Source organism: Propithecus coquereli, unplaced genomic scaffold (assembly GCF_000956105.1).
Source record: "Propithecus coquereli isolate 6110/MARCELLA unplaced genomic scaffold, Pcoq_1.0 Scaffold9, whole genome shotgun sequence".
NCBI lineage: Eukaryota > Metazoa > Chordata > Mammalia > Primates > Indriidae > Propithecus > Propithecus coquereli.
This window is the reverse complement of record NW_012155284.1, coordinates 15363787-15389045: the sequence shown is the minus strand read 5'-3', so window position 1 is coordinate 15389045 and position 25259 is coordinate 15363787. Positions and strand designations below refer to the sequence as shown.

Here is a 25259-nt window from a genome sequence, read left to right as displayed (position 1 = left end):
TATTCTTAAGTGAAATTGGCAATTTACACTACTTTGAGTGCCTGGCAGAGATAAATACAATGACTTTTAGTAGAGTTTGCTACCACTGCCTTGATTTGTGCTACAGTTCCAGCAGTTTTACCCACTGTTGCTTTTGTACCATCAGTACAAATGTCAAAACAGAGAAAAGGGCAAATCATATCTTAATATTATTATTAAAATAGTCTTAATCTCATGGGCTTTCTGGAATTGGTTTCAGGTTTCCCAGGGTCCACAAACCATGCTTTTGAACTGCTTATATAGTGTTTAAGAGCATAGAGCTCAGACTCGAGGACCAAATGCACCTTAATTTGCCTACCTTGAAATCTAGAGATCTAGAGCAAGTAGTTACCTCAGTTTTCTCATTTGTAAAGTGAGCTTATAATAGTCAATAATATATCATTGTATAATATGTCATAGAATTGATGTGAAGGTAAATGAATACAAAGCTCTTAGAAGAGTACCTGGTACATAGTAAGCCCATGTGTTTGCAAATTATTTTGTGTTATACATGCACATACACACCCCACACAGACATTTTTGTGTGTATTTCATTTATTCTGGATATTTGAAAACTACATTCAAGTTCATCTCACAGTTTCAAATCAGCTTCTACTTAAACCAGTTTAGTACTACTTAATCATAGGTTAGTTCTGAAGACCCTTAGAGACAGTTCTTAATATATCTTGTTTATACTATTTCAGGTTGCAAAGAGTATACTTTCAATTGCTTTGATAGCAGTGATGGAGGAGGAAATTCTACCATCTATATTCTATAATTGGATTCTCTTATTGAACAATGTGTGCTGCTTAGATGATTTCTTGTGCAGTTTAAATGGCCTTGAGGGGTATATGCAATGTGATATAAAAAGGTTGTTATATTGTCTTGAACTTCAGTATTAAATGATGGCACAACTTGGTTACTCTTAAAAGTTAAATAATCATTTGCATTGCTCAATGTAGGCTTTTGTTTTCAGTTCACATATTCTTTGCAACCTGGATTTATTTGGAAGTTGATAGTTCTGTGACATACTCAGATAATTTTGATTCTCTTTTTTCTGTGGTCTTCACCCAGAGCTTTGCGCTAAAAAGCTAGTTATCATTGTTGTAGGAGGAAAATATTGAGTCTCTGAATATAATCAAAATTTGTCTTTCCTTAAGTTAAATCCATTTTGTATTCGGAACATACGAGTTCTTGATTGCAACTATCTTTCTTGAATATATTTGCCAGAACTTCTGATTGAATGTAAAAGTAGCTTAATCATACTTTTGGGGACAACGGGAAATGTTATGCTATTGATTAATCACACTGGATGAAATTATTCTGTTAGAATAATAAATAACAGTTACCTAAATATGTATAGTATCACTAAACATGAGATGGAGGGGAAATCAACTGTGAATTTTTTTATGGAAACATTCTCAAAATTTATCTTTTTTAAAAAGAAATCCCATTGTATCATTAATATCCAAATATATTCTAAAGAAAGTAAAACCATATTAGTGTTTTGAAAAATTTCAACATTTATTGAATTATATCTGTTTGCATAATAGGGTAATAAGTACAACTTTTTCTGTCATCTTTGTAACCAGCAACATAACCTTGCCCTTTTCTGATTTGAACTTTCAATGAACTCTTCTATAAAGCTCTGATATTAAGTCTCCTCATACTATCTCAGTATTCTTCTATGTATCATAAACACAAAAATAACTGTTCTTTCTTTTTTTTTTAAACCAAGGGAACTTTGATGTAATTTTTCTAGGTCCCTACAAGATATCTGGAATAATTTCATATTTTGTTTTAACCTCATGTTTATAATTTAGTTTTTGGAGTTCTATGAAACACCTTTCACTCTAAGTTAGACTACATGATAATCACTCTTCTCGGTCTGGCCAAAAGGTAATGCTCAGTACAGTGACACATTTAAAAGGAAAGTGGAGAGATTTCCAAGCGTTTATCTTAACTTTATGTTTACTGATGTCCGTCCTTCCTTGTATTTCTGCTGTTAGTTTTGATTGAAACTAAAATGTTTCTTTGTAAACTCCAAGGACACATATGTGTTCTATACCTAGGGTCCAAAAGTTTCCTATTCAAATGCTTATACTATGCTGTTTCTTCAGCCTTGTGTACACCTAAGCTCTTAATCCTTTCCCCTGAGCCATCTCCAAAAGCAAGCTTTATATTTGGTGAAGCAAGAATTGTTTCTAAAGATTGTCCTTGGATTCAGCTGTAAAACAGGAAAAGAGTTTGCAATTCTGGGAGTTCCCCTGGCTCCCACCGCCAAACCAACTGAAGGTTTCTGGAGTCTACATAGGTCTTCTTGATAGCATAGAAACACATCTTTTTAGAATCTGAATTAACAAAACAGAAGTGGAGAAAATTGTAAATATATATATATATTCTTATGAGTTTTAAATTTATAAGTATAATTTTATTCATTTTAATAAAAAGCTACCATTTTATGCACATAATAGACTGAAGAGATTTTTCTAACAATAGAATATTTCCACAAAAATTCTTCACTTGCATTAACATAATGTCTTTATATAGTAAGTTCTTCTAATATTATAATTGGAAATTTTAGTTTTCAAAAAGTTACTGAATAAATGAACGACACTATTTTCTATCTAAAGTAAAAGTCTGATTCACATTTTTAGAGGATTATAGACTAAATTGGTGTTCCTCCTTCCCTTTACCTGCATGTCCATAAAACAGATGTAATCCAGGCTATGTATGGATGTCTTAATGCATTCAAACTCTGTAGATTGCTGTATGTTTGGCAAAGATAATTCTATACTTTGGCTTGGCATGTGGAAACAGCAATCTTTTCCACTTTCTATTATGTAAATTAGCAGTGGAAATAGCTATATATTTCTCTATAATGTTATTGTGGTAAATATAGGTAATGCAGATTCATTTCTATTAGAAAAAATATTTTGCCATGAACTGATGGTCAAGTTTTTGATATAACTTAAATTTCAGGCTGGGCTCAGTGGCTCATGCCTGTAATCCTAGCTCTCTGGGAGGCAGAGACGGGTGGATTGTTTGAGCTCAGGAGTTCAAAACCAGCCTGAGCAAGAGCGAGACCCCGTGTCTACTAAAAATAGAAAGAAATTAACTGGACAACTAAAAATATATAGAAAGAATTAGCCGGGCATGGTGGCGCATGCCTGTAGTCCCAGCTACTCGGGAGGCTGAGGCAGAAGGATTGCTTGAGCCTAGGAGTTTGAGGTTGCTGTGAGCTAGGATGACACCACTGCACTCTAGCCCGGGCAACACAGTGAGACTCTGTCTCAAAAAAAAAAAAAAATTTCACTTTGATATTTGTTCATTGTATGGAACATTCAGTCTCTTTTCATGATTTATTTTTTTCCTCTAAACTTCTACAGGATTATAGGCTCTAGCAAAACTGATAAGACTTCTCTAGTGACTTTTGTTATATAGGCTATCTTTGTATTTTATATTTTTTTATGAGAGAGACCACTATATTCTTACCTAAGGAAAAAAGACTTGAGTCTTTTCATGATGTATGTTGCTTCTATATCTCTTGTTTCTTCATGAGCATATCTTAATTCTTGGGACTGTTGAAATGTGGGCAATGAAAACTAAGCAAAGATTTAAAACCTGTTAGTTTGATTTTGATGATAAAATAGATAGGCATTAAGTTGCTTAACCCAAGAAAAAAATATTTAATGAGGCAGTAAACTAGTTTGTAAATTATATTCCACATCCAGTTGAACAAATATTTGAACAATTACATTCAAATAAGTATTTAATTATTACATTTAAGCCACTCAGATGAGAGTATATTATTCTTATCACCTTTATAAATAATAATAGTATCATTTAGTGAACCTTCAACAAATGGCCTACAGTTAAGTTTAATTACTGCTGAGGCTCCACTTTTTTCTCAAAGTGCTTAGAAGTACTACACCTTTGAGGTAATCGAATATCTGTTAGTGCCTCTGCAAGACAATGGAGAGGAAGGAGAAAAGAAGTGACTCTAAAGGCAGTCAGACACCATTAGCACTGATTGTTTGCCTGTTGCTTTGCAGAGCATTATGTAAAATGTTCTAATTTTAGATTTCACTTTACTGTTATGTTTTTACTTTCATTCAATTGCTAATCGAAAGTTTCCCTATGTGAAGATGTTTTTACCATTCTTGGAACTGCATGGAGTTTTCCCTTTAATAATATACTACTGTTTGCAAAGGTCCCAGCCATGTGATCTTTTAAAAAAGGCAAATCATTTTCCTACTTTTAGTATGTGGTTAGAAGTGAGTTGGCTCATTCACATCAAGCCTAATTTGATGTGAGTTAGTATGAACCTTTGACAAAATCCATGGGTTAGAATTTAGACTAGAAGGAGACAATAAATCTTACTGTTTAAATCACCCAACAGAGTAACAGTACTGTTTGTAACATTTCTCCAGTCTTCGTTCCTAAATCTGTTATTCTGTGATGTAAAGCTTTGGTTACTTTTCATTGCTTTTAAATTTGTTTGCAGAAGGTGGAGCCCAGAAAATGTGCCCATCATCGAGTGCTCTAAGTTTAGCTGAGGAAAAGCAAGGCTGTAGTAATGTTTCTGTTCCAAAAAAGTTGTATTTATCTGAGTTACAGGACTGGTTTACATAAATGAGAAACTAAGATTTTCCATACACTGGGAAAAGTTTCAAAAGGATGGCTTTTGTGCTTGCCACTTCATACCCACCAAATGTTACAAACAAATACTCATGTCTGTAATAGGCCATTTTTGCGTGTGCGTAATTGCGGTTCCCAAGTCATTCAAGCTCAAGCCTTTTCCAGGTACAAATGAGACACCCTCAGAAAATTTCTGGAGTGAATTCAGCTTTTAAGGTTTAAGAATTTATTTTTTACATGAAAGTAGATATATCAAAGGGTCTTTTGTTTCAGAAAGGAGTTCTAACATCTTTGGTGTGAAATGGCACTATTGTAATCTTTATCATATGTAACTACATTTTTGGGTGTTGGGACTAGAATTTAAAGATATAAAGATCTTCAATAGCCTACTTAATTTTAGTTAACTTTTTAAAATAGAACTTATGTACACTGACAAGTTTTTAATGTGACTCCATTGCTTACTTTGGCTACTAACGTGTCAAATTTGGTTTCAAAACTCATGAGAAGATTTTTATCATTCTCCTTTTTGCGGAGAAACCAGAATGATCTCAATGAAGTCATTGTTTAATATCTAGCATTAGTCTTATCTCTTTTAAATAGTAAAATGGCTTGTCCTTAGGCCAATAAGAAACAAGTCCAGGCTTAAAGAAATCCATTTTAACCATTTTATCACTGTATTTTCCATTTCAAATCAAAAAACAAACAAACTTCACCTCACAGGGTCCTTTCTTATTTAAGAGTTTTACAATTTAGTTTAGTGTGTAATTTTGCTGAACTTGTTCCAAAATATAAAATACGAAGTAGTTGTTGCTGATTCTATAATAGAAACCCTTTCCTTTCAAAGTATTTTTGAAGTTGAAAACTTTTAGTAGTTTTTTTTTTTTTAAGAAACTTTAACCTTTCTTTTGGATATCATTTCTAAAAAGTTGAAGTATCTTTCCAAGAGCACCTTACTAACACTACATTTTTCTAGAAATTTTTGAATATCTACATTTATGCTGAGCAGGAGTTTAACTCCTTAGTTAAGAGTGACTCTCTTCAATTAATCAAATGAGCATTCTCCACAGTTAGTATTGATCATATAATTGATTTATTGATTAAGAATAAGCATTAGTTATTCAATCAAAGTCATTAGGTTACCTTTGCTGTCTTAGTTTTTCTCTAAGTCTAGTACAATGTTTTCGGTGGGTTGTCGATTGGCAAGAGAACATACACATATACGTACATACCATGAAGACATGTGCATTTGGCTTTATGTTCCCAGTTCAATTAATGAAAAATCTAGTGTTTTATCAGAAGTAAAGTCGGGGTAGAAGCAGATACAGCATATCTCAGCATAGTTTCACTTCACCATCAAGGCCCTTAATAGAGATAAATGTTCATTTCTTACTATGTCACTGCCCTTTTATAGTCACTGTTCTAGAAGAACTAACAGTCTGTGGGCTGTTCCATTTTCATCACTATTCCAGAAGAACTTGAACTAACAATTTGTAGCCTTCCTTTTAAGGGAATGTTTATAATTACCGGACTTCCCTGGTTCTTGAACCAAACTTGGCGTCGGCAAGGACACTTTCTCATCCTGAGGCAGAAAGCAGAGTTAATACCCAGGTGTTCTCTGCCACTAACTTACCAGTGTTCTGGAAAGCCCGTTTCCCCATAAGTATTAAAGTTGAAATTAATAACTTTGAATTTTAGAGTAACTCAGTAAGCTCTTGATTTTTTTGCTTCAAGAAAAAGAATAGAAGTATGATAATGTAAATTGACCAAATTTGTAAAATCACTTATGTTTCAACTTAGAATGATTTTTATAGTCAGGTTTAAATGTGGTCATATCTGCTTAGGGCATTTATAAAAAATAATGAGTCATTCTCTGAAAACTTGACCCAGGAGGAACTGAGAATCTGTCTGGTCTCTTTTTTGATGGGAAAAGGATGTATTTCAAAACAATGGAAAGTTGGACCCTTTTCAAAATTTTTAATTTAATTGTTTTTGTGAATTCCTAACCTATGTAACTGGCATGTACTAGGTGCTCAGGACATGTTTATTGAATGAGAGAAGAAGTGAAGTATGTGTATCTATAGAGTATATTCATTAGTCCCTTAAATGTTTTAGGTGCACAGAGTTTAGAGATGTGAGGACAGAGTCTTGACCCTTAGAATATTTGTTGAGAAGAAGTATTCATTTGGTATTCATCAACTATATATTAAATTATGATGGTCCTGTGAAGAGTCCAAGAATGAAGAAGATGAGAGTAAAAGTAAAAAAAAACTATAGTGTTAGAAAATATGACATGGGGCCAGGGACAGACATTGGTGAGTAGGTATGCATGATATTGGCAATGGTGAAGGAATCTAAGACAAGAATAGTTGACTTTCATGAACAAGGAAAGCATAATGGAAGAGGTAGGATTTAAGCTAGGCCATAAAATCTTAGCAGGATTAAGACAGGTAGAAGGAGTTCATTCCTTTTTGAACGAGACTTGAGAAAGTACCTGGAAGCAAGAAAACACAGGGCCTGGTTAGGGGAAGGCACTGGGAAAGGTCCACCTATCTCCTTAGGCAAATACTGGGGAAAAAACTGTTGGGCTAGAATGTTGTGATCTTAAGGCCAACTATTTTAGCTTTCTTTGAGAGTCTATTTAAGGTTTCTAAGTACTACCTTAATAAGATAGATTATAATCAGGGAAGACTAAATGCAAAAAGATCAGTTAGTAATCTGTGGCAATTGTATACAGAAGAAATTAAAGCACTTGAAAAGAATATTGAAAAGAAAAGATGGGAAAAAGTTGGTTTGAAAAAAGAAATGGCTGGATTTCCTTTTTCAACATGGGAACTGATTGAGTGACCAAAGAAGAAGGAGTCAAAAAGGACTCCTCACACTTCTTATAAAGGGTCATGGTAACTATAGGGTCATCTGTGACCAGAAGATTGCATATTATAAACTTCCTGAAATCTAGTCTCTTGGGGCTTTCTTTGGGAGGAAACTACTGCATATGGCCTTCCTGCCAGGGACATAGCCCTTCAGACTTGCCCTCTCCAGAGCCAAATCTCCAATTCTGTGGCTGGGAATCAAAAGCCAAGTAATCAGTTGGTAGGAACAAGTAACTAAGTGTGTTAAGCAGAGAACTGAGCTCTGCAGGAGCTGAGGTGCTCAGGAAGACCAGCAGCAGGAGCCAGATGGGGAGGATTGGCTGCTGCACCCAAACAGTGTCCTCAAGGGATGGGAAGATGAAGCCTTCCCAAGGACTGAGCAGAAGGAGTTGGCAAAAAAGAGAGTTGGTTATTGTTGGTCTTGTGTGTGAGTGTTTTTAACTTTCTCTCCCTTTTATTAAAAAAGTAATCTGTACTCACTAAGGACATTTTAGAAAACAGAGATAAGTAAAAAGAAAAAAAACAGTTTTCACTATTTATATAAAACTGTTAATATTTTGGCATAATTGCTACACTCTTTCTATGAAGCAGGTTTTTTCAGCTGAAGGTAACAATGTGTACCATATAAAGGCGAAAGAGAGTTACTGCGATTGCTTGTTACTTTCAGTTTACAGTAAATAGACAGGAGTCAGCTCATAAAAGGGCTTATAGGTTTTTGGGGAGCTGTTGAAGAATTTTAAGTATGGGAGTGGCATGATCATATTTACATTTTAAAATGGTTTTTTTGCCCATAGTGTGGACAATGGATTAGAGAGCAGTAAGGCCTAAAGCCTGAAAACCAACTTCGAGGCAAGGTCATAAGGGGCTAATCAAGAGGAATGAGGGGGACAGGAATAACAAAGAAATTTGAGAGCTTTAGAAGGAAGAATTAACATGATATGGTAATTGATAAGTTGTGGAGGTGGAAAAGCATGCTATAATTGTCTCAGTTAGATGTCCCAGAGGAACTTCAAATTCAGCATGTCCAAAACAAGAAATTATAATCATTCTTACCAAATTTACTCCCCATCTGTCCTAGTCCATTTTCTGCTACTATCATAGAATACCAGAAACTAAGGAATTATAAGCAATGGAAGTTTATTTTTTCATGGTTCTGGAGGCTGAGAAGTCCAAGAGCATGGCAGCAGCATCTGGCAAGGCCCTTTATGCTGTTAGCCCATGGCAGAAGATAGAAGGCAGAAGGTAGAAAGGCAAGCAAGGGTGCAAGACAGAGAGAAGAAATCAGGCTAAAGTCATCCTTTTATCAAGAGCTCACGATACTAACCTACTCCTACGATAATAACATTAATCCATTCGTGAGGGCAGAACCCTTATGGCCTAAGCACCTCTTAAAGGTCACACTTCTTAATACTGTCACAGTGACAATTAAATTTCAACACAAGTTTTGGACAAGACATTGAAACCATAGGACTGTCCTAGATTCTCTTCTCTGAATATATCCTTAGCCACCTAGTTACCCAAGCTAGAAAGTTGGAAGTTGTCCTAGAATTTTATTTCTGTAATGTCTACCTCTACATCTAATTGGTCACCAAAACCTATCAGATCTTCCACTTAAAGCTTTAAGGTCCATTTCTCTATGTCTTTATTGCCACTGTGTTTGCCAAGTTCAGGCATTTATTTTTGACTTAAAACAGTGGTTGGCGAACTACAGACTACATACCAAATCCAGCCTGCCATCTGTTTTTGAAATAAAGTTTTAATAAAACATAGCCACACTCATATGATTACATTTGGTCTATTGCTGCTTTTATGCAACAATGGCAGATTTGAGTAGTTGTGATTGAGACCATGTGGCCTACAAAGCCTAAAATATTTACTATCTGGTCCTCTATGGAATGTTTGCTGACTCCTGTCTTATGATATTGTAATGTAATTGCTTTCCCTGCTTTCAGTCTTCAAGCTGGTCTTTCCCATGTTGATGGAGTGATTTCCCTAAAACACTGTTTATTCATGTCAACTCCCCTTATTCGTATTTCCTAAATGGCTCCCAACAGCCAACATGATTAAATATACAACACCTTAGCATGGCAGGTGATGAGTTCTAGTATAGTTTTTCAAATTCTAATTCTTTCTCAAAATACCCCTGCCAATAAACCTTAGATCTCAATCTTCAAGCCCTTAGTAATGTTTCACTTGAAAAGGCATCATTTATATGAAAACAGTAATCTCCATTAATGTTAATGTTGTGAGGTTTAATCTTTTAAGGTATTATGTAGGGCTCTCTTGATGAATTGTTTTTATGAAATGATATTTCTTAAAAAAACCCAGTCCATTGGTTGTTGGACTGGGTTTTTTTAAGAAACTCAATCCAACATTCTGAGATGCTTCCCAAGAAGCCTACTCAAGTCTTACCTAACAGGGAGCAAACAACATGGCTAGACTGCCTGGGGTCAGGTAGAAACAAAGAAAGGAGGCAGAGTTCATAGTGACCAGCACATGGATCTTGATGGTACTTCTGTGTTCCTATCACCTATGGCACCCAATCACAGATAGCAGCCAACCTCATAATCCATTCTCAAAGCTGAGCTGATTGCCTTCATAAGCATAACTCATCTAGCTTGAGTCCCCAGATTGCTAGTCTCCCTGTCCAGCCTCAGAGCCCACCCCAAGGGCCCCATATAGGTGAGGAGATGCCCACCTCCTCCCATTTCAGAGAGGTGAAGGGGCTAGGCTGGGAAGTCAAGCAGCATCTCCCCCTCCCCACCAGCTGAAACCCACTCAATGACCTCATCCAGGCAGGCAGACTAATACCTTTGTAGATTTCAGAGAAGTGAAGGGTCTAGACTGACTTGATCTGGGAAGTCAAGCAGTGGCTCCTCTCAGCTAATGAGTCCTGCCAATGATTTTGCTAAGGCGTGGAGACTTCGACCTTTGCAAATCTTGGAGAAGCATAGAGGCTAGACTGTCTAAACCCAGTAGGTCGAACAGCCACTCAATTCAGCCAAAAACCCACCCCATGGCTCTACCCTGACAGGGAGACAATCTTCAGTTGCACATTTCTAAGGTGAATAGCCTCTGGTATTGCCTTTTATGAGCAGTGACTCTGCCTAACCTCATCCTACGGCCCTGCCCAACTGCAGGTCCCAAATAGCAGAATTGCCCAGCCAGGGAATATATCTTGTGACTGGCCTGACCAGAAGCCATCACTGTAGCTAACCAGTAACTCTGCCTAGTGGCAGAACCCAGCCACTGTTCTCACCAGACAGTGGAGTCCAGCCAGCAGCCCCATCCAACATTAGAACAAAGGTAGTGGCTCTGACTACCCAGAGTCATCACTAGTTGGCACTCCCAGAATCACAGGCTAGACTAAATAGTGAAGGTTTATCCATGCCAAAGAATACCAGTAAAGGGGCAGAAGAGGAGCTGGCTCCTCATATACATAGACAATAATGCAAGGACACAAGGATTATAAAGAATCAAGGAATCATGACATCTCCAAAAGAAACTGTAATAATAAAGCTCCAATAATGGAACCCAAAGAAATGTAGATCTATGAAATGACTGACAAAGAATTCAGAAAAATATTTATAAAGAAGTTCAGTGGAGTACGATAATATACGGATAGAAAATTTGGTGAAATTTGGAAAACAATACATAACAGAAGAAGATTAACAAAGAAATAGAAACAATAAAAAAGAACCAGATAGAAATCCTAGCGATAAAGAATACAGTGACTGAATTGCAAATTCAATAGAAAGCTTCAGTCGCAGACTTGATTAAGCAGAAGAAAGACCATGGAGTACTCAGCCATAAAAAACAATGGTATATTACTACCTCTTGTATTATCCTGGATGGAGCTAGAGCCCATTCTTCAAAGTGAAGTATCACAAGAATGGAAAAACAAGCACCATATTATACTCACCATCAAATTAGTACTAACTGATCAATACTTATGTGCATACATGGAAGTAACATTAATCAGGTGCTGGGCAGGTGGGGGGGGAGGGGATGGGTAAATTCACAACTAATGGATGTGGAGCTCACTGTCAGGGGGATGGGCACGCTTATACCTCTGGGCAGTACAAAGACAATATATATAACCCAAATGTACCCCATAATATTCTGAAATTTAAAAATAAATTTTAAAAAAAAGCAGAAGAAAAAATCAGTGAGCTGAAAGATAGAATATTTAATATTATCCAGTCAGTGAAGCAAAAAGACAAAAGAGTGGAAAAGGATGAAGAAAGCCTTTGGGAATTATGAGACACCATCAAGAGACCAAACCTTTGCATAATAGGATTTGCAGAAGGAGAAGGAAGAGAGAAAGGGCCAGAAAGCATATTTAAAGAAATAGTTCTTTAAGGGCAGATGAGGCTGAAAAGTTCCCTCATCTGCAAATAGATGCCAACATCCAGGTATAGGAAGCACAAAGGATGACACTCAAATTCATGCAAAAAAGGAGTACACCAAAGCACATATTGATCAAGCTATCAAAAATCGAAGACAAAGAAAAAATTCTGAGAGCAGTAAAAGATGAGAAACACATCACATAAAAAGGAGTGACAATATGACTATCAGGGGATTTCTTAGCTGAAACCCAGAGGAGAGTGGGAATATATTCAAAGTGCTGAAAGAAAAAACCTGCCAATCAAGAGTACTTTACCCAGCAAAGCTGTCTTTCAAAATTGAGGGGGAAATGAACACTTTCCCAGACAAACAAAAGCTAAAGGAGTTCATCACCATTTGACCTGCTTAACAAGAACTGCTAAGAGAATTCTTTAAACCGAAATAAAAGCTGCTATTTAGTAACATGAAACATGAAATACAAAATTCAGTGGTACAAGTAAAGCAAAGTTATATTCAGCATACTCTAGGACTGTAATAATGATTGTGTGTAAGGCAATTTTATCCATATTACAAGGGTTGGGTTATACATTTATAACAGTTATGTCCTCTTGATGACCCTTTATCATTGTATAATGTCCTTTGTCACATTTTACAGTTTTTGACTTAAAGTCTGTTTCATCTGATATAAATATAGCTACTTCTGCTCTCCTTTGGCTTCTGTTTGTGTAGAATATTTTTTCTATTCCTTCACTTTCAATCTATGTGTATCCTTAAAAGTAAGATAGGTTTCTTGTTAGCAACATAGAGTTAAGTCTTATTTTTCTTTATCCATTCAGTCACTCTATGTCTTTTTATTGGAGAATTTAATCCATTTACTTTCAAGGTAATTACTGATAGGTAAGACTTACTATTGCCATTTTCTTAGTTGTTTTATGGTTGTTTTGTAGATACTTCTTTTCTTTCTTCTCCTGTTTCTGTCTTCCTTTGTGGTTTGATGGCTTTCTGTAGTGGTATGCTTGAATCCTTTCTATTTTTGTTTTGTGCTTCCACTATAGATTTTTTGCTTCGTGGTTATCCTGAGGCTTGCTCAGAACATATAACAGCTGATTATAAGGTGATAACAACTTACCTTTGATTGCATACAAAATTTCTACACTTTTACCCCCTCCTCCATTTTAAGTTTTTGATGGCAGAATTTACATAATTTTGTAATGTGTTTCCCTTGGCAATTTATTGTAGCTATAGTTATTATTAATAATTTTGTTCTTTAACCCTTGCACAAAATTAATAATAATAACTATAGCTACAATTATTTGTGGGTATATAATAAATGAACTTTAAGGCTCCTTTCAGTTTGAACAATGAACCCCTTTCCCTCTGAGGGAGCAATGTAGCACTTCTGGACCTTATTTTAGCATATAGCCAAGAATTTAATTGACTTAATATTCATTGGGTAACTATTATATGCAAAGTATAGACATTCTGTCCCCCTCCTTCACAGAATTCAATTTTTTTTAAAAATTTATTTTTAATTGTGGTAAAATATGCATAACAAAATTTACCACTGTAACCATTTTCAAGTTAAGTAGTGTTAAGTATATTCACATTGTTGTGCAACCAAACTCCAGATCTTTTCATCTGGTAAAACTGATACTCTGTACCCATTAAACAACTTCTCATTTCCAGGTTCCCCCAGCCCCTGACAACCACTATCCTACTTTTTGTATATGTGAGTTTGATTCCTGTAGATACCTCATATTAGTGGAATCATGCAGTCTTTTTGTGACTGGATTATTTTACTTAGCATAATGTCCTCAAGGCTTATCCCTATTATAGTATGTGTCAGAGTTTCCTTCCTTTTTAAGGCTAGATAACATTATATTTTATGTATATATTAATAGCACATTTTCTTTATCCATTCATCTGCTGATAGACATTTAGGTTGCTTTGACTTCTTGGCTATTGTGGATAATGTTGCTATAAACATGTGTATACAAATATCTCTCCAACATCCTGCCTTCATTTCTTTTGGATGTATACCCAGAAGTGGGATTACTGAGCCATGTGGCAATTCTATTTTTAATTTTTTGAGGAAATTGCCATATTTTTTCCATAGCAATCATACCATTTTACATTCCCACCAACAGTGCACAAGCGTTTTAATTTCTCTACATCTTCACCAACACTTGTTATTTCTGCTTTTGTTGTGTTTTCTTTTTGATAGCAGCCATTTTATTGGATGTAAGGAATATTGACATAATTTTGACTTAACTGCCTTATGCTGACACTTATGATACTACCTAACAGTTACTTTATAAAAACTTATGGTTGAGATGTACTACAACTTTATATTTTCATAGTGTTTGCTTTATAAAGTTGATCTTGGATAGAGATTATTAATAGAGTCTATGTTCTGTACTTTAAGATAAAATAGACACATCTTAGAAATAGCTCTGATTATGGCTGTTACTCTATTAATATTTCAATTTTCAGCACTAATGTTGATTTTAATGTGTTATTCTCATAAATACCCATCTCTGTCCTAGCTTAGGGTCAAAAACTATCGATGGCTTTAGTAGTCTGCTTCTCTCCCTGACTCCAGAACTTTTTTATAACACTTGTAGAAGACAGACATGCTATTATTTCCTCTACAAGAAAACTATTCAGTACCCGTAGGAGTAAGGTTTTTGAAGTGTTTTTTAAAAAAGATTCTTGTCAAGAAAAAAGAATCTGTAATAGTTTAGTACATTTAGAGTTGTGTTGTTTAGTTTTTGTCTTCTTTCCTTCCCTGAAGTGCTTACAGGCCAATATGAGATCACTGGTGCTCAGAGCCAAGTTTATAGTTAATGTGGTCATGTTTTAATTTTTGCTATCTTGAATAAATGCTTGGTAACCTCAATATTAATGGTCTAACAATTAGCAATTCTTGGCCTTTTGAAAAGAGATTTATTGTTGTTGCCATATTTGGAAAAAAATGATTTGGCAATAAATAAGAAAAGAGCAGGAAGTTTTCACTCTCAAGTCATTATTGCAGAAGAATGTCGTAAGTCATATTTTATTAGCAATGAGTGAAATCTGCATTCTCAGAGACTATTGTGCTTGCAACTAGAAAATATATATCTTTCTCTGAAAATGTTGACATAGTAAACAGGTGCTTTTAGCTATTTCACCTTGTATGGGTAGTATTGACGTAGAGCAGGGCTCAGCGAGTTTTATGATTAAAATGAAGAGATTTTAATTAATTTATTGCTTCTTTGAGAGCAATATAACAAATGCGTAAGGTAGAATTAACAAATGTGTAAGGTCGAATTATTATTTACGAATCAAAACAAAGTGCTATGAGGCTCAGACAAATAGAACATCTTTTACCCTTACAGAGATAAATGTTTAGTAAATAATGACCAAAGCAAGCCTACACAATGAGCAGTTGAGGATAATGTGGTAACATTGTAACTACTTAAATAATGTCCCATCATGACCATTTCACAAATAATATTTCTTTGAATACAAGAAAGTTTCTTCAGAAGGCTGTGTAGATTCTCCTTTTTACTTAAAAGGACAAGACAAATGAGAGTATAGAAGTATGAATAACTACTAGAATGAATACATGGGAATAACTTTTTTACTTGGACATTTTCCATACACTTGCTTTTAGAGAAGAAAATTCCTGATTTAATGTGGTCTTATTTTAGGCATCCAGGGAATGAGCAGAGAAATAAAATGGCTGTTCATAAGAAATCTATAATATGAGCAGGTCAAACATAAGTTCAGCTATTAAGAGGAAGCTTGGCTTAGGAGAAATGTTATTAACATCACCATGTTTAATCCAAAAGCTTACAGATCATTCTTTTTAAATGTAGATTTGTGGTGTTTTTTTCTTTCTTACCTGCTCAAACTCCTGGGCTCAAGTGATCCTCCCGCCTCAGCCTCTGGAATAGCTGAGACTGCAGGCGAGTGGCACTGCACCAGGCTTCTGTTTTATAATTGCAAATTCCAGTATTAATTTTGTTGTTGTTGTTGTTAGCAGATACCTTATATTCTTTTAAAAAGCAAATAGGAGTTCTTTCATGGGCCAATTTCATCACTAGCACTCACCACCTTATATCAATATTTATGGACACAATTGATTTTTTTCAAATTGGTTTTTAAAAATGGTAATATGTTTTAATTAAAGTTTTTGTGGGCTATGTTTTCAAAAGCACATGCAAATATTAATAATTTCCCTAGTTAGAAGATATATTATAAAGCATTTATTATAAAACTGATAGCTTTTTAAAATTTTCTTAAAACAATTTCCTGTATTTATATTTTAAGAGTTGTTATACAACTTCCATATTTATCTTTGAGAAATTTAGTGTATATTTAAATACATACACATACACACACACACACATATATATATATATATATATATATATATATGAAGTTCCTAAATTTTAATCTGAAATTTTAGTAGCTTAGCCTTTCAACAAATTTTTGTTTTTAATTTTTAGTGGCAGCATTTTGGGATAAAAACTTTATGACTTATTGCTCTAGGTGCAAAAGTAATTCCACAAATAATTTGGGGACTTGGATCATTCAGGGATACTATATGTGTTAGAAGACAAGAAGATCATATTAAGTAGGTGGTAGTTTTAAGGGGTAGAAATTAAATTAAAGATAAGCATTTGGAAGAATATTTGGAGACAATAGAAATTGACCAACTTGGTCAGAAATTGGTCAGTTGGTCAATTTCTGACCAATTGACCACAGCCTTTCTCTATAATAATTCTATTTTTAATAACTCTGAAAATCAAATCTACATTAAATTTTGTTTCTGTGAATGATCGTCATACAATAACACTTTGTAATGGACCAGACATTGCTAGCTAATGTAATTAGCCCAGGTTGAAATACAAATATGTGGATAAAAATCTAAATGTATAAAAGCCTGTAAAGAATAGTAATATTTCAGTAGCAAAGAGAAATGTGTCAGTTGACAATGCATTTTCCAGCCCATTCTCCCCAAGAAGTACCAGAATGGAGATGTTATAAACTCATACTTGGTTTAGGTTTGAGTAAGTTAACAGCTGGGTGACACATTGTTTTAAAGAATAATATCTAGGCAGCACCATTTATTACCAGTTTAAATTTCAGTATTCAGATCATTCATCACTGCCTAATAAATACCGTACTTCCTTTTTCACCACATTTACTCACTGACTGCTTGCTGTTCTACCACTGTCCAAAAAAAGATGAAGACAGATGCCTCTGTGTGGGCAGAATGTGCTCATTCAGGATGGCTATGTGATGTCTACCAGGTTTAATAAATCCAGCAATACAAAGTCTATAAAAGTGGGACCCCTGGCAGGGATGTACTGTTAGATAATTTAAGAATCACATCCTCAGAGGACCTGTTAGTAGCTTCTGGCAACCTGGAGGGTATATTGAGTAGGCGCCTGTTCCATTTAATATCCGATTTGTTGACTTTGCAAAAAGGGGTCAAGATAATACTCAATATATTTGTATAAATAAGGTAGCTTTGCTAAAATACTAGAAGTCAGGGGAAAAAACAAGCTAAAAATGGAAAACCATTTAGTCAGGTCATATGTATCAGCAGTAGACAAAACTTTAGATCTTAAGTCAGTGACATAGTGAGGTCTCCTATTGAAAACTCATCTTGGGCCTTATGTTTTCTTCTGGATTTAATAAATGATTATTAGAATTATGATTGCACTTTACATCATTTCAGCATCAATTGTACTTTAAAGGTAAAAACAAGAACTTCAACAAAATTAAAAGTTTCTGCTTATCAAAAGATGAGTTTAAAAAATGAATAGGAAGCCACAGATTAGAAGAAAATATTTGTAACATGTATATTTGATAAAAGATTTATATCTAGAATACTGCCATTCAAAAATAAGAAGACAGTTTTTAAAATGGGCAAAAGACTTGACCAGACATTCATAGGAAGATAAATTGGTGGTCAATAAGCACACGAAAAATGTTCAACATCATATTCAAGGAAACACACAAATTAAACCACTATGAGATAACGCTGACTAGATTGACTTAAAAAAAATACTGAGAAAACCAAATGTTAGTAAGGATATAGACAACCAGGACTGTCAAACACAAGTCACTGGTGGGAGTACAAAGTGTGACATGCAATTTGACAGTTTTTTACAGTGTTAAGCATATATTACCCATCATGCCCAAATATTTATCAAAGAAAAATGAAAGCATATGCCCACAAAAAGCCATGCAAATGTCTGCCATAACAGTTCATAATAGCCAAACATTGAAAGCAACCCAAATTTACATCAACAGGATATAGGATAAACAAATTGTATAAGGAATATGTATTTGGAATACTATTTAGTATCAGAAAGAAACAGACTACTAATATATACTATAGTAATATCTGTGAATCTCAAAACCACTTCGTGTTGCATGAAGAATCCTGACACTAAAGAGAACATTCTGTATGATTCCATTTATATGAGTTGTTAGAATAAGCAAAACTAATCTATGATGATAGAAAGCAGAACAGTGGTTGTGGCAGGAGGGGGTAGCAGCAGTGGTAGGGAGGGATGGCAGAGATTATGTGGAAAGAGGTACAAGAGAACTTTCTGAGATGATGAAAACATTCTAGGGATTTGGGTTACACAGTTATCCATCTGTCAAAACTGTTGAACTATATACACTTAAGATATAGTGTATTGCACTGCACCTAAGTTGTACCTCAAAGAAAAAGTTTAAAATTTTTTTTAAAAGATAGCAGAACCTGATTAGAATTAGTGTGGAATAGCAAATATAACTGAAGTGATAGAAAGTGACCTTTCAGGAATGGTAAAGTTACTAGAGTGTTTTGAGCATTTTGTTAAAAACTAAATAGATCATTTGTATAAAAAATTTTCTAAGGAAGATACTATGTATGCAGACAATAAGAAGGCAGCATTCTAGAAACAGAATCAGATGATTTCTTAAGATCCTTTCCTATTCTTTGTATTAGGATTCTATTATTATTATGAGTTCTTATTATATCTCAGGGAATGTATTGAATCCTTCATGTTCATTTTCTCATGCTTACTGAGACCTTTTCCAGACAGTGTGAAAGTTTAAAATGTGGTTGTTCTTTTGAAACTGTAATATCAACATTTTGTTGTTGGTAAAGTTAAAATGTAACAATAGTAACAAGAGTTTATTTGGCATATTGTATGTATATACTTTTTTGTGTTAACTCATTAAACCTTCTCAACAACCCTACAAGGTAGTTACTATTATTAGCCCATTTTTAAGTTGAGAAGACAGTCACAAGCTAAAAAGTGCCAGATCCAAAATTCCAACCCTGTAGTCCCACTTCAGATAACCATGAGTTTAACTGCTATGCCATTCTTAATCTATTACATGCTTAACCTTAACAAGTCATTATAATTTAATAATTTTATTTATTTGTTGATATTTAAGTGAGTTAAAATATTATTAGTGAGATAATTATAATATTTAACATAATGATACTAGATTTTAAAATATATTTAAGTCCTCAGTATAAATAAAATACAAAAGTTATTAGCATTTATAGTAAAGAAAACACCAAAGATTTCTATCTAAGTAAAGCTTCTGCCTGCCCAGGCTGTTGGGGCTGAGTACCTATATCACTCCATTAACTTCCCTGGATTTGATTTCAAAGCACACCACCATTGTGCGATAGATGTCATCAGATAAGGCTGAAGTGCCAGCCCAGACTCCTGATTTTCAGGATAGTTTTGCAATTTTACCTTTGGTTGTTTTGACTATGTTTTATGGTAGGTACCTATTCAATGTAAGGACCTCATTAGGACTGGCTTTGGTTTTTAATGCTGTTAATATGAAATCGTCAATCTTTCTGGCTTAAAATTTCTCATCAGATTTTTGAGTGGATATTTTACATAAATTTTTTTTAAATAGTGTAGTCCAGTTTCAGTTATTTATTGATGCATAAAAACCACCCCAAACTCAGGAACTAAAACAAGAAACTCATAATTTTGTGGATCAGGAGTTTGGACAGGGTACAAAGTGGATGGTTCATTCTGCTCTATGATATCTGGGACCTTAGTTGGAGTTGCTCAGATGGCTAAGAGCTGCCTGGAAGAGCCCATGGACTCTCTCAACTGGGGTCATATGTCTCAGGCCTTGATGCTGCTTATTGAACCAATTCCTCAGTTCTTCTCCATGTATGGCTTTTCCATGTATTAGCTTGGGCCATCTCACAATGTGGTGGTCTCATGTTCCAAGAGGACATATTCCAAAAGTTCAAGCCCTTATGTTCTAATGATTATCAAGCCTCTTCTTGCATCACATTTTTTAGTGTCTTATGGCCAAATCAGGTATTTATAACTAGTCTTGGTTATATTTATATTATATTATAGAGTTACATTTTTCTTAGCAGGTATCTCATGGTCAAGCCTAGAGTCAGTCGGTGTGGAGGGGACTATGCAAGAGTATGAAACCCAGAAATAATGGTTCACTGGGATACACCAATGTACTGTAACAGTCTGCTAAACATGCTTAGTACTTTCTGAGTTCATATCAGGTACTCTGTACGTATTGATTTAAAAATCAAGGACATTTTTGTATATGCTTTTTCTATTATTTTTATATGAATTGTTTTATTTTTCCATATTAACTTTTAATATATCAATAAGGTTAGAATAGAGAAACTTGAATAGGTACTATATTTAATGGATATCTTGAACTTAGGTCCTTCTGTATGTATTAATACCATTTAGCAGCAAGGTAATGGCAGATCCTAACTGCCATTGTGTTGTCTTACATTATACTTCCATATAATATTTGAATCTCTGTAAGAATTTAGGTTATTAAAATATCATTCTCATTACTTTCCAAAGAAATGTTCAATGTCATGTTATTTGAAGGCTAAATATGATAATGATTTTAATACAGTGTCAATGTTACTATATTGATACCTTTATTATCCTATGCATCTTGGTATAAGGATTTAAAAATCCATTTTAAGGGAAGTTTTTCTGTGCAGAGCACAGAGTGCTAGGTATTAAGTAGGTTTACTTGAATAGTGTATTACATCATGTTCTTCGTGGCGTATAACAGAAACCCTTCTGGTTGATTTAATCCACAAATGCATGTATCAGAAGGAAATCGGCAAACTCACAGAACTGATGGAAGGCTGTAGAGTTGGGAGGGAGGCTGGGAGATGGGAAGGCTGAGGCAGGATGCAAGGAACAGGCTAGGTTCCTCAAGCACACTGCTCCTTCCGGCAACATTGCTACTATGTATCTGCCACCACAGTTGCTGGCACAGCCCCACTGGACATTCACCACTATGTTACTGGACTCCATGCCACCAAAGTCAGCTCAAACAGTCTTTTTAAAAACCTTTTATTATAAAAAAATTTTAGGCACATCAGAAAGTAGAAGATAATAGTACAAAAAAAGAAAGAAAAAACCACTCATATACCTATTGCCTAGATTTAATAATTACTAATAGTTTGCCCTATTTGCTTTAAAATACTTCAGCACAGAAATAAATTACAGAAATCATGATACCTTATCACAAAAAACTTGAATATGAATCCCTTAAAAATGGACTTATATAACCGTAATAACATTCTTATCTAATAATTTTTTATTCCAGGGTATTGTGAGGGTACAAACATTATGGTTACACTTTATGTCTTTGCCTCACCCAAGTGCAGGTTAAAGCCATGCCCTTCCCCCCCTACAGTGCTCCCGTGTCCTTTAGTTGTGGATTTACCCCCCCATCCCCCTAATCCCTAGAGAGTATTTCTGCCATGTGATCACCCTAGTGTTGATCAGTTAGTACCAATTTGATGGTGAGTACAAGTGGATCCCGTTCTTCTGCTCTTGTGGTGCCTCACTTTGGATAATGGGCTTAAGTTTAATCTAGGAAAGTATAAGAGGTGCTAGATCACTGTTGTTTCTTATGCTTATCTTATAAATTAATAATAATTCCCTAATAATCATCTAATACCCAGCACATATTCAAATTTTCAGAAATATTTACAAAATTATCTTTTATAGGTGTTCTATACATGTCAGGTTCACATATAGAATTTTATTTAGTCTCCTTAGTCTTGTCTTAGGGTACTATAACAAAATACTATAGACTGGGTGGCTTATGAACAATAGAAATTTCTTTCTCACGGTTCTGGAGGCTGGGAAGTCTAAGATCAAGGCACCAGCAGATTCAGCATCTGGTGATGGCCAGCTTTGCGTGTCCTTACATGGTGGAAGGAATGAGAAAGCTCTCGGAGTCTTTTTTTATATGGGCACTAATCCCATTCATGAGGCTCCACCCTCATGACCTAATCACCTCCCAAAGGCCCCACCTCCAAATACCATCATATTGGAGACTGAGTTTCAACATTTGAATTGGGGGAGTGGGGACACAAACATTCAGCCTCTCCTACCTTTTTTTTTTTCTCTCATAAAATTGACTTATTCAAAAGGCCAGACCAGTAGTCCCTATATGGAATGACTTATTTTCCGGATTTCTTTGATTTTTTGTTTTGTTTTGAGATTCTGTCTTCCTCTGTCACTCTGGGTAGAGTGCAGTGGCATCATCATAGCTCACTACAACTACAACTCCTGGGCTCAAGCAATCATCCTGCCTCAGCCTCCTGAGTAGCTGGGACTACAGGCATGAACCACCATACCCAGCTAATTTTTCTATTTTTAGTAGAGACAGGGTCTTGCTCTTGCTCAGGCTGGTCTCGAACTCCTGAGCTAAAGGGATCCTCCCGCCTCAGCCTCCCAGAGTGCTAGGATTACAGGTGTGAGCCACCACTCCTGGCATGTTTGATTTTTTTCTGTGTTATATCATTTAACTTGTTCCTCTATTGTCTGTATTTTCTACTACCTGAAAGTTAAATTTAAAAGATTGGTTCGGATTAAACACTATTGGGATGGGTGATACTGTGATGGATGTTACAGTATCAGGAGGATATAATGTACATTGTCACATCAGGAGGTGTATGATGTCTGCTTATTCCTCACTTACTCAAGACTGATGAAGTATATGCAGGTATTTGTTGTCAGTCTTCTCTACTATAGAGTTATACTTTTCCTAACAGGTCTTCTATGAGGTAATACTTTGATATCAATGGATACCTAGTTTGCCAACATACACTCTTGGTGGGACTGCAAATTAGTACAACCTTTATAGAAAACAGTATGGAGATTCCTCAAAGAACTGAAAGTAGACCTACCATTCAATCCAGCAAGCCAACAAATCTTTATGTAAAGATTTTGGCATCCATTGGTGATTATCGTCTTGAATCAGTTACTTCAGTAGGGGTTGCAAGATAATCATTTTGTAACATTCTATCTATATTTATTATCTTGCATTATTCTATAATATAAAGAAGAGCTTTCACTCATCAGCTGAGGCTTTTGGTTACTTGGAGATACAGTTCCTATTAAAAAGGCAGGATAAATCCTTAATTTTTTTATTACAATTTTATATTAACAAGTGTAATAGTCACCTCTAAGGATGGCAAATGAGTTTTTTGTTTGAATGTCTGGCTTTATCTTTTATGAGTATTATTTATGGCTCATAGATTTTTATATATTCAACATGATTACATAAATGACAGTCATTATTCTTTTTGATACTCAAATCATCCCAACTTTGGCCTGCTCTTTTACTTTCTCTGTCTAATACTTCTTTAAGATTTAGGGTCCTGGGCAAGAACATCTGCTTATCTCTGCTGAGGTCATACATGTGTGCTGTAGCCATCAGGTGGATAAGATAAGATTCTTCCAGATCATCAGCTTCTGTAGTGGGAGGCAGAATTCTGACTTCAAGCTACCTTGGGATTCTTCTAAAATACAAAGGCTGTTTGGGTTCTGCTTGGCCAAACCAACAAATGCTCCCACCACAGTTAGTGTTGGAGCCTCTGAGTTTATATTTCCTAATATCTTCCTTTAGCACCTGAAAAGTTAAATTCCCAGAAGTCACCTACTCATATGTTTATGTATATTTTTGTTTGTTTTGTTTTGTTTTGTTTTTAGAGACAGTGTCTCACTCTGTTGCTCAAGCTAGAGTGCAGTGGTGTGGTCATAGCTCAATGCAGCCTTGAACTCCTGGACTCAAGCAATCCTCCTGCCTCAGCCTCCCAAGTAGCTGGTGCTACAGGCATGCGCCACCACACCTAGCTAATTTTTAAAAAATTTTTTGTAGAGACAGGGTCTCACTATGTTGCCCAGGCTGGTCTCAAACTCCTGATCTCAAGTGATCCTCTTGCTTCAGCCTCCCAGAGTGCCAGGATTACAGGTACAAACCATCATGCCTGGCCTGTTAATATATTTTATGGAGTAATTAAGATTGTTTGTTATAAATTTGTGAATTAGGATAATATTTTTACTTATGTTGTTTTTAGTAGGTCTCAGTATTATGGATTAATTCAAATCCTGGTTTCACAATGCATTTTCATCACTGAGAATTTTTTTTAAATTTTTAATTGACAAATAACAATTATATACATTTATAGGGTACAATGTGATGTTTTGATATATATATACAGTGTGGAATGATTCAGTCAAGCTAATTAGTATCTCCATCACCTCATGTGCTTATTTTTTATGGTGAGAAATATGAAATTTACTCTCCTAGCAATTTTGAAATAGACAATACATTGTTATTTACTATAGTCACCATGCTGTGCAGTAGGTCTCAAAAACATCTGCCTCCTATCTAACTGAGATGTTGGTCAAAGAGAAAGTTATTTTTGAAATAGTTATTCTACAAACATTTATTAAGCATCAACTATGTGTCTGGCATAAGATATAGAGCAGCATAGTAAGTGTAATAGACTGTAGCTAGCCACCAGGCAAAGAGGAGTATTACCCTGTTTGACAGAACAGACTACTGTAATATTTACAGTGAGACAAGATATGGCCTTGTTGGTAAATATTTGAGGAATAACCTCAGAGACCATGACTTAATCAAACTCATATAAGCAGCTAGTGGAATAAACCCAAATGGCCCACTTCTCAGCCTCTTTCTAAGAATTGCATAGTTTTAGAAGAAATAGTTGGAAAGTCTACAGCAGAAGTTAGAAATTCACCTATAAGTGTTCTGTAGTATAAATCTATAAGGAGAAAGAAAGGAAATTTATGATATAGTATAGGATTTGGCTTAACTTTGCTTAAAATTTATAGATTGGTATGATATAAACATGGACTTTGGGAATGGATTTAATTAGAAATGGTGACATCAAATAGGGGAAGTTAAATAATTGGATCTTTGGTTAATTTTGTCTTTAGGATTAATTGGAGAGTAAATTTGCCTGTCTTATTTTTAGAGGAAAGGTGGTTTAGTTTTAGGTTTAAGGACTACATCTCTCAATATTTTTACTTTATA

The 25259-nt window shown here is 35.0% G+C and overlaps 1 protein-coding gene across 1 annotated transcript in view; it reads left to right on the top strand.

Annotated features, from left to right (window-relative positions):
* Positions 1–25259, top strand: part of CWC27 (CWC27 spliceosome-associated protein homolog (S. cerevisiae)) — a 225672-nt gene that overhangs the window by 67682 nt on the left and 132731 nt on the right. The gene's annotated exons all lie outside the window — the stretch shown is intronic.